Source organism: Erinaceus europaeus, chromosome 18, assembly GCF_950295315.1.
Source record: "Erinaceus europaeus chromosome 18, mEriEur2.1, whole genome shotgun sequence".
Taxonomy (NCBI): domain Eukaryota; kingdom Metazoa; phylum Chordata; class Mammalia; order Eulipotyphla; family Erinaceidae; genus Erinaceus; species Erinaceus europaeus.
The window spans coordinates 19,999,729-20,006,813 of record NC_080179.1 but is presented as its reverse complement, the minus strand read 5'-3'; the positions used below and the strand labels follow the sequence as shown (position 1 = coordinate 20,006,813).

General features: G+C 40.6%; 1 non-coding gene across 1 annotated transcript; it reads right to left on the bottom strand.

Annotated features, from left to right (window-relative positions):
• Positions 1 to 6,253: 6,253 nt before the first annotated feature.
• Positions 6,254 to 6,360, bottom strand: LOC132534492 (U6 spliceosomal RNA). Its single transcript, XR_009546202.1, has one exon. It is a non-coding gene; the product is annotated as a U6 spliceosomal RNA (small nuclear RNA).
• Between the last annotated feature and the right edge of the window lie 725 nt (positions 6,361 to 7,085).

Below are 7,085 nucleotides of genomic sequence, written 5' to 3'. Positions count from 1 at the left end.
AAATCACCATTTTAAATAGCTGAGTAGTATTCTATTATGTATATAGACCACAATTTTCTCAGCCACTCATCTGTTGTTGGACATTTGGGTAGCTTCAGGTTTTGGCTATTACAAATTGTGCTGCTATGAACATAGGTATACACAAATATTTTTGAATGGTTGCGTTTCGCTCCTTAGGATATATCTGCCCCACCCCCAATTTTTTAATAACTAGAGCACTGCTCACCTTTGACTTAATAGTGATGCTGGGGGTTGAGCCAGGGACCTATTTTTTATAACAACTGAACTAGCTCTCTGGTCCTAGAAAATTGCAAACATTTCTGTGTGAAAAAATATATACTAAACAGCCCAGAAAATGGTATAGTTGGTAACTATGACTCTCAATCATCAGGACCCAGATTCAGTCTCGGGCACTGCTTATGCCAGAGCAATGCTCTGGTTCTCTCTGCCATTAAAGTATGCATAAATCTTTAAAAATTAATAATGTTAAAAATACATAATAAAATTAAAGTCAGCTGAGAAAATAAAAGCAAATGAGTTGCCCTGTGCAAGGATCCAAGTTCAAGCCCTCAGTTCCTACCTGCAGAGGGAAAGCTTTACAAGCAGTGAGGTTATGCTCCATTTTTTCTGTTCTATCAATAAAATAAAATAAGGAAAAACTTGCCATTGGGAACAGTGGATTCTTAATACAGGCACAGAGCCCCAGCGATAATCCTGGTAGCAATAAAATAAAATAGCATGGGAATCGGGTGGTAATGCAGTGGGTTAAGCACAGGTGGCAAGAAGTGCAAGGACTGGTGGAAGGATCCCCTTCGAGGCCCCGGCTCCCCACCTGCAGAGGAGTTGCCTCACAGGTGGTGAAGCAGGTCTGTAGGTGTCTATCTTTCTCTCCCCCTCTATGTCTCCCCCTCCTCTCTCCATTTCTCTCTGTCCTATCCAACAACGATGACATCAATAACAACAATAACAATAATAATAACTACAACAAAAGGGCAACAAAAGGGAAAATAAATAAGTAAATATTAAAAAATAAATAAGTAAATATTAAATAAGTAAATATTAAAAAATAAATAAGTAAATATTAAATAAATAAGTAAATATTATTAAATAAATAAGTAAATATAATAATATAATAATATAATATAATAATATATAAAATAATAAAATAAATAAGTAAATATTATTAAATAAATAAGTAAATATTAAAAATAATAACATAAAAATACTGACAAGGCATCTAGGCAGAGAGAGAGAGAGGGAGAGGGAGAGGAGAGACCAAGATCAAATCTTCTTTCAGTGCAGAGGGGGCTGGGCGGGATCTGAGTGGTACACCTGACCAAGCAGCTACAGTATTTTTTTTCCTGGCCCTAAAGGATCTATTTTAGGTCTCTGGCTTGCTTGCTCCTTTGTCCAAGGTAGAATCCATTATTTATAGATGAGCCAGGGCTACAGCATGGCCCAAAGGCAACCTGAACAGGTTGAAATACACAGTGGAAACCCAAGGCTGAAAATCATTACCATTTTTTTTAACTCATGGGTTTGCTTTAAAAAATATATATGCATACCTTGAAATTGAAGCCTTAAAAAAATAAGTTGTGTGACCTGGAGGTGGTACAGTGAGTACTGTGCTGGACTTGGAAGCATGAGGGTCCTGAGTTTGATTCCCAGTATCCCATGTGTCAGAGTGATGCTAGCTCTCTCTCTCTGTCACTTATTCACTTTCTCAGTAGTTCTATTTCTCTCCCTATCTCCCTCTTTCCTGCTTAAGTAAATACTTAGAAAAATGTTAAAAATATGTTGGGGGCTGTGGAGACAGCATAATTATAGGGAAAGGACTTTCATGCCTGAGGCTCTGAGGCCCCAAGTTCTCCCTCCAGCACCACGTTACCTTAGAGGTGGGCAGTACCCTTTTTTTTCTTTATGTTTCTTTCTTTCATTAATAAAAACAAAAATGAAGATTGTAATACAAAATAAACATAAAAATGAAAATCACTCAAATTAAAAAAGAAGTTGGCTCCCCATAGGACCTTGCCCTCAACTTGGATCAACAATGGCAGAGAATGCCCCATCCTCTGAAGGGAGGATAGACAGCATACTTTATGCTACACCTGAGGAAGATGGGTCGATATTGGGGCAGCATGGAATGTTCCTACTCATGACCACAGAATGTGAGCTCAGATCTACAGGGATGCAGAGGTCACATAGGCTCCTAAGCTAAATATGAGCCCCAGATCACATCAAATTGATGGGGTTTACAGTCAACAATATTTATACACCATTCCCATATTTGGGAGCTACTCTCTTCCTTGATCCAGCTTTCTGGTCCTTTTTCCAGCCATGACATCATCTCCCCAGACAATAACTTGGATCCACCTGCATATCAGATTTCAGGTTCATGGAAAAAAAATAAAACAAACAAACAAAAACCAACCTGGTATAGCCACAGGCCCTTTGGAATATAACTAAAATATGCCTACTAGCTATCTACAAAATGGGGGACCCCCCCCCCAACTCTTCATCTGCACTATTCCAGCCTTTAGGTTCATGATTGGTCAACAATTTGTTTGGCTTTGTACGTTAATTCTCTTGTCAACCACCAGGTTCCAGATGCTAGCATAATTCCGACCAGACTTCCCTGGACAGACAAACCCACCAATATGTCCTGGAGCTCCACTTCCCTAGGGCCCCAACCTACTAGGGAAAGAGAGAGACAGGCTGGGAGTATGGATCGACCTGTCAACGCCAATGTTCAGCAGGGAAGGAATTATAGAAGCCAGACCTTCAACCTTCTGCATCCCACAATGACCTTGGGTCCATACTCCCAGAGGGCTAAAGATTAGGAATGCTATCAGGGTGGGATAGGGAGTTCTGGGGGTGGGAATTGTGTGGAGTTGTACCCCTCTTATCCTATGGTTTTGTCAGTGCTTCCTTTTTACAAAAAAAAATAATAAAAAAATAAGTTGGCTATGTGTTATTTAGGTTGCTAATAATGCATGCTATTTAAATAAAAATTTAGTTTGTTTTTGTTATATCTAAAAATGTATATATATAAAAAACTTATTAGTATCCTTAGAATATGAGTGATCTTGCATCAGTAAGAAAGCAAACTTAGAAAGTACGCATTTGGGCGGGGAAGAGAGCATAATGGTTAGGCAAACAGACTCTCATGCTTGAGGCTTCTAAGTCCCAGGTTCAATCCCCCACACCACCATAAGCCAGAGCTGAGCAGTGCTCTGGTGTTTCTCTCTGTGTCTCTCTCTGCATCTCCCAAAAATAAAATAAAGAAAGAAAGAAAGAAAGAAAGAAAGAAAGAAAGAAAGAAAGAAAGAAAGGAAGGAAGTATACATTCATTGTCTTGAAGAGATAAGCAACCATAACCTATTGTTATACCTAACTACTGATATAAAATAATTTCTGGGAGCCAGGTGGTGGTACAGTGGGTTAAGCACACATGGCGCGAAGCTCACGGACTGACATCAGGATCCCAGTTCAAGCTCCCGGCTCCCCACCTACAGGGGAGTCGCTTCACAGGCGGTGAAGCAGGTCTGCAGATGTCTTTCTCTCCCCCTCTCTGTCTCTCCTTCTCTCCCGATATCCTCTCTGTCCTGTCCAAAAACAACAGCAATAACAACAACGATAAACAACAAGGGCAACAAAAGGGAAATTTTTTCTAAATAAATAAAATAATTTCTTGCCATTTTATGAAATTTTTCAGATATCTTGATACTTCTACTGAGCTGAATCTCCTTTACTTTCAGTGGTACTTGGGTCTCATGCCTAAACTTGCTGCTCCCATGCTGACATTTTTCAATCTCAACAAGAAACAGAGAGGAAGAGACATCATGTAACTTACATCCATGTAAGTTTCTTCTGCCTTCTGGTGCTGCCATGCGGTGTTGGCACTAGTTCTCAGGGCTGCCTACTGGTTGAGGGAGAGAAGGCACCACCCAGAAATGGGAGTGGTTACCAGTGTAGGTGGGGCCTTTGGCTTTAAAGGGTAAACCCTTCGGCTTCACCACTGGTGAAGCTTTCCCCTGGCAGATGGGCACTAAGGTCTTGAACCTGAATCCTTGTGCATGACTTAGCTGAGTGTACCACCCAATATTTTATTTTATTTTATTTTATTTTATTTTATTTTATTTTATTTTATTTGTGGGAGAGACAGACACACAGAAAAAGAGAGATACAGAGAGAATGTCCAGAACAATGCTGAACTCTAGTTTATTGTGATGCTGGGGATTGAGCCTGAGGCATGAAAGGCTTTTGCATAATCATTATTAGGTCTCTCCATACCCTGGGGTCTCTTTTTAATGCAAAGAACTCCCTTTAGTAATTCTTGCAGGACCAGTTTGATGGTGATGCATTTCTTCTACTCCTGTTTGAGAAAAATCTTTCTCTCTCCTTGTAGGCTGAGTGATAATATAGCCAGGTGAGCATTTTTCTTTTTTTATTTTATTTTATTTTATTTTATTTATAAAAAGGAAACACTGACAAAACCATAGGATAAGAGGGGTACAACTTCACACAATTTCCACCACCAGAACTCCGTATCCCATCCCCTTCCCTGATAGCTTTCCTATTCTTTATCCCTCTGGGAGCATGGACCCAAGGTCATTGTGGGATGCAGAAGGTGGAAGGTCTGGCTTCTATAATTGCTTCCCCTGCTGAACATGGGCGTTGACAAGTCAATCCATACTCCCAGCCTGTCTCTCTCTTTCCCTAGTGGGATGGGTTCTGGGGAAGCAGGACTCCAGGACACATTGGTGGGGTTGTCTGGTTGGCATCACGCTAGCATCTGGAACCTGGTGGCTGAAAAAAGAGTTAACAGATAAAGCCAAACAAATTGTTGACTAATCATGAACCTAAAGGCTGGAGTAGTGCAGATGAAGAGTTGGGGGCCTCCATTTTGTAGACAGCTAGTAGGCATGTTTTAGTTACATCCCAAAGGGCCTGTGGCTATAGCAGCTTTCTTCTTTCTTTCTTTCTTTCTTTCTTTCTTTTTTTTTTTCTCTTTTCCTCTGAGCCTGAAATCTGATATGCAGGTGGATCCAAGTTATTGTCTGGGGAGATGATGTCATGGCTAGAAAAAAAAAAAGCTGGATCAGGGAAAAGAGAAGCTCTCAAATATGGGAAAGGTGTATAAATATTGTTGGCTGTAAACCCCATCAATTTGATGTGATCTGGGGCCCATATTCAGCTTAGGAGCCTATGTGACCTCTGCATCCCTGTAGATCTGAGCTCACATTCTGTGGTCATGAGTAGGAACATTCCAAGCTGCCCCAATATCGACCCATCTTCCTCAGGTGGAGCACAGAGTATGTTGTCCAGCCTCCTTGGAGGATAACATTCTCTACCGTTGTTGATCCAAGTTGAGGGCAAGGTCCTATGGAGGCCCACAAAGAGGTCTATTGTGTTGTTCCTGATAGAGATGACCAGTAACAATGGAGAGAGGGATTTATCCATCATGTCTGTTTGGGAATCTCTGGACTCCTGTACTAGGGCCCCAGCTGATGGAGTGGCCTGTTAGTGACTTACAGACAGACTATGACCCACATAGGCAACGACTGCCACCTCTCCAGATTCAAAGGAGGTCTCGAAACTTTACATCAGGCTCAACCTGACGCTGTTAACTGGCTACGGAAGAAGGGCAAACGCTAGAAGAAGAAGACTAAAGAGTAATCCTTAAAGTATGCCTCTATAGAGCTTATATTTCCCCTAGTCCTGGAACCTCTAGGATGGGACTCACTTTCCTGCATGTTTCTCTCAATTCATACCAAATGATATTGTAGCCACTGATCCCAACCTGATCAATGCGAGTATCACCTCAGCATGCTTCCCTTCAGACTGTGTCCAGAGACATCAGGCGTGGAATGTCAACCCTTCACCCTCATTACTCGGGTGAGACCTTTCCTTTCATAGGATTCTCTAATTCCATTCCAGGTGGTTCATTTCCTAACAAAGTCCCAAAACCTAGATATAGACCAGGTCCCGTGAGAGAAAGCATATGTTCACATGTATACATAAATTAGGGCCAAATATATACTTGAAAACAAAAGCACACAATAGTCTGCAGTGACTATTGTATAAAGTATAAATTTCATAGTGAAATAGTGTCTACTTAGACTTAGATACCCTCCTCACCTACTTCCTATTACAGTTCCCTCACTCACTCCAAAGCTAACTTTATCAAAGCAAGGACTGCAAAAGCTGAATAAAGGCAAGAGACTGGCATACTTCCCCCCCCCCCTTTATTAAAAGTATGGAACACTTTACCAATTTGTGTGTCATCCTTGTGCAGGGGCCATGCTAACCTTCTCTGTGTCGTTCCAATTTTAGTATGTGTGCTGCTGAAGTGAGCAACAGGTGAGTATTCTTGGCTGGAGATCTTGCCCATTCAACACTTTGAATATATCCTGCCAATAACTTCTAACAGTTGAGAAGTTTGATGGTAATCAAGTGGGGGTTCCCCTTTATGTGACTCTTGGTTTTGCTGCTTTCAGAATTCCCTGTGATTCCTGTAATAGCGTGTCTTGCTATGTACCTGTTTGCGTATATTTTGTTTGAATTTCATTAAACTTCCTGGATCCGGGTCTGGATATTAGTTGCCTTTCCCAGTTTGGGAAATTTATTGATTATTATTTCTTCAAAGAAAAGTTTTGCTTCTCCCTCACATCACCACTAATTTTGATTCTCTTCCTCTGATATTCCGATAATGCAAATACTATTTGTCTGGACATTGGCCCATAAAACTCTTAAGCTATTTTCATTTGTTCCAATATTTCTCCACCTTCTCATCTTTTTATTGATTGTTACTGCTTTATCTGCTAGTGCAATGATTGGCCCTGTGACATCTACCATTCTGCTGTTGAGCCCCTAAATTGTATTTTTTTTTGGTTCAACCACTATATCTTCTACTTTCACTGACCTTGTTGATTTTCTTTTTTTCTATTAATTTCCCTATTTCAGTAAGTATCACGAGGATTGTTGCTTTGAAGTCCTTGTTAGTAGGATATGTAAATATCTTGTTTGTTGTATTTGTCAGGCTTTGTTTTAATCAATTTGTGCAGTTGGTATGGGTCTCTGTC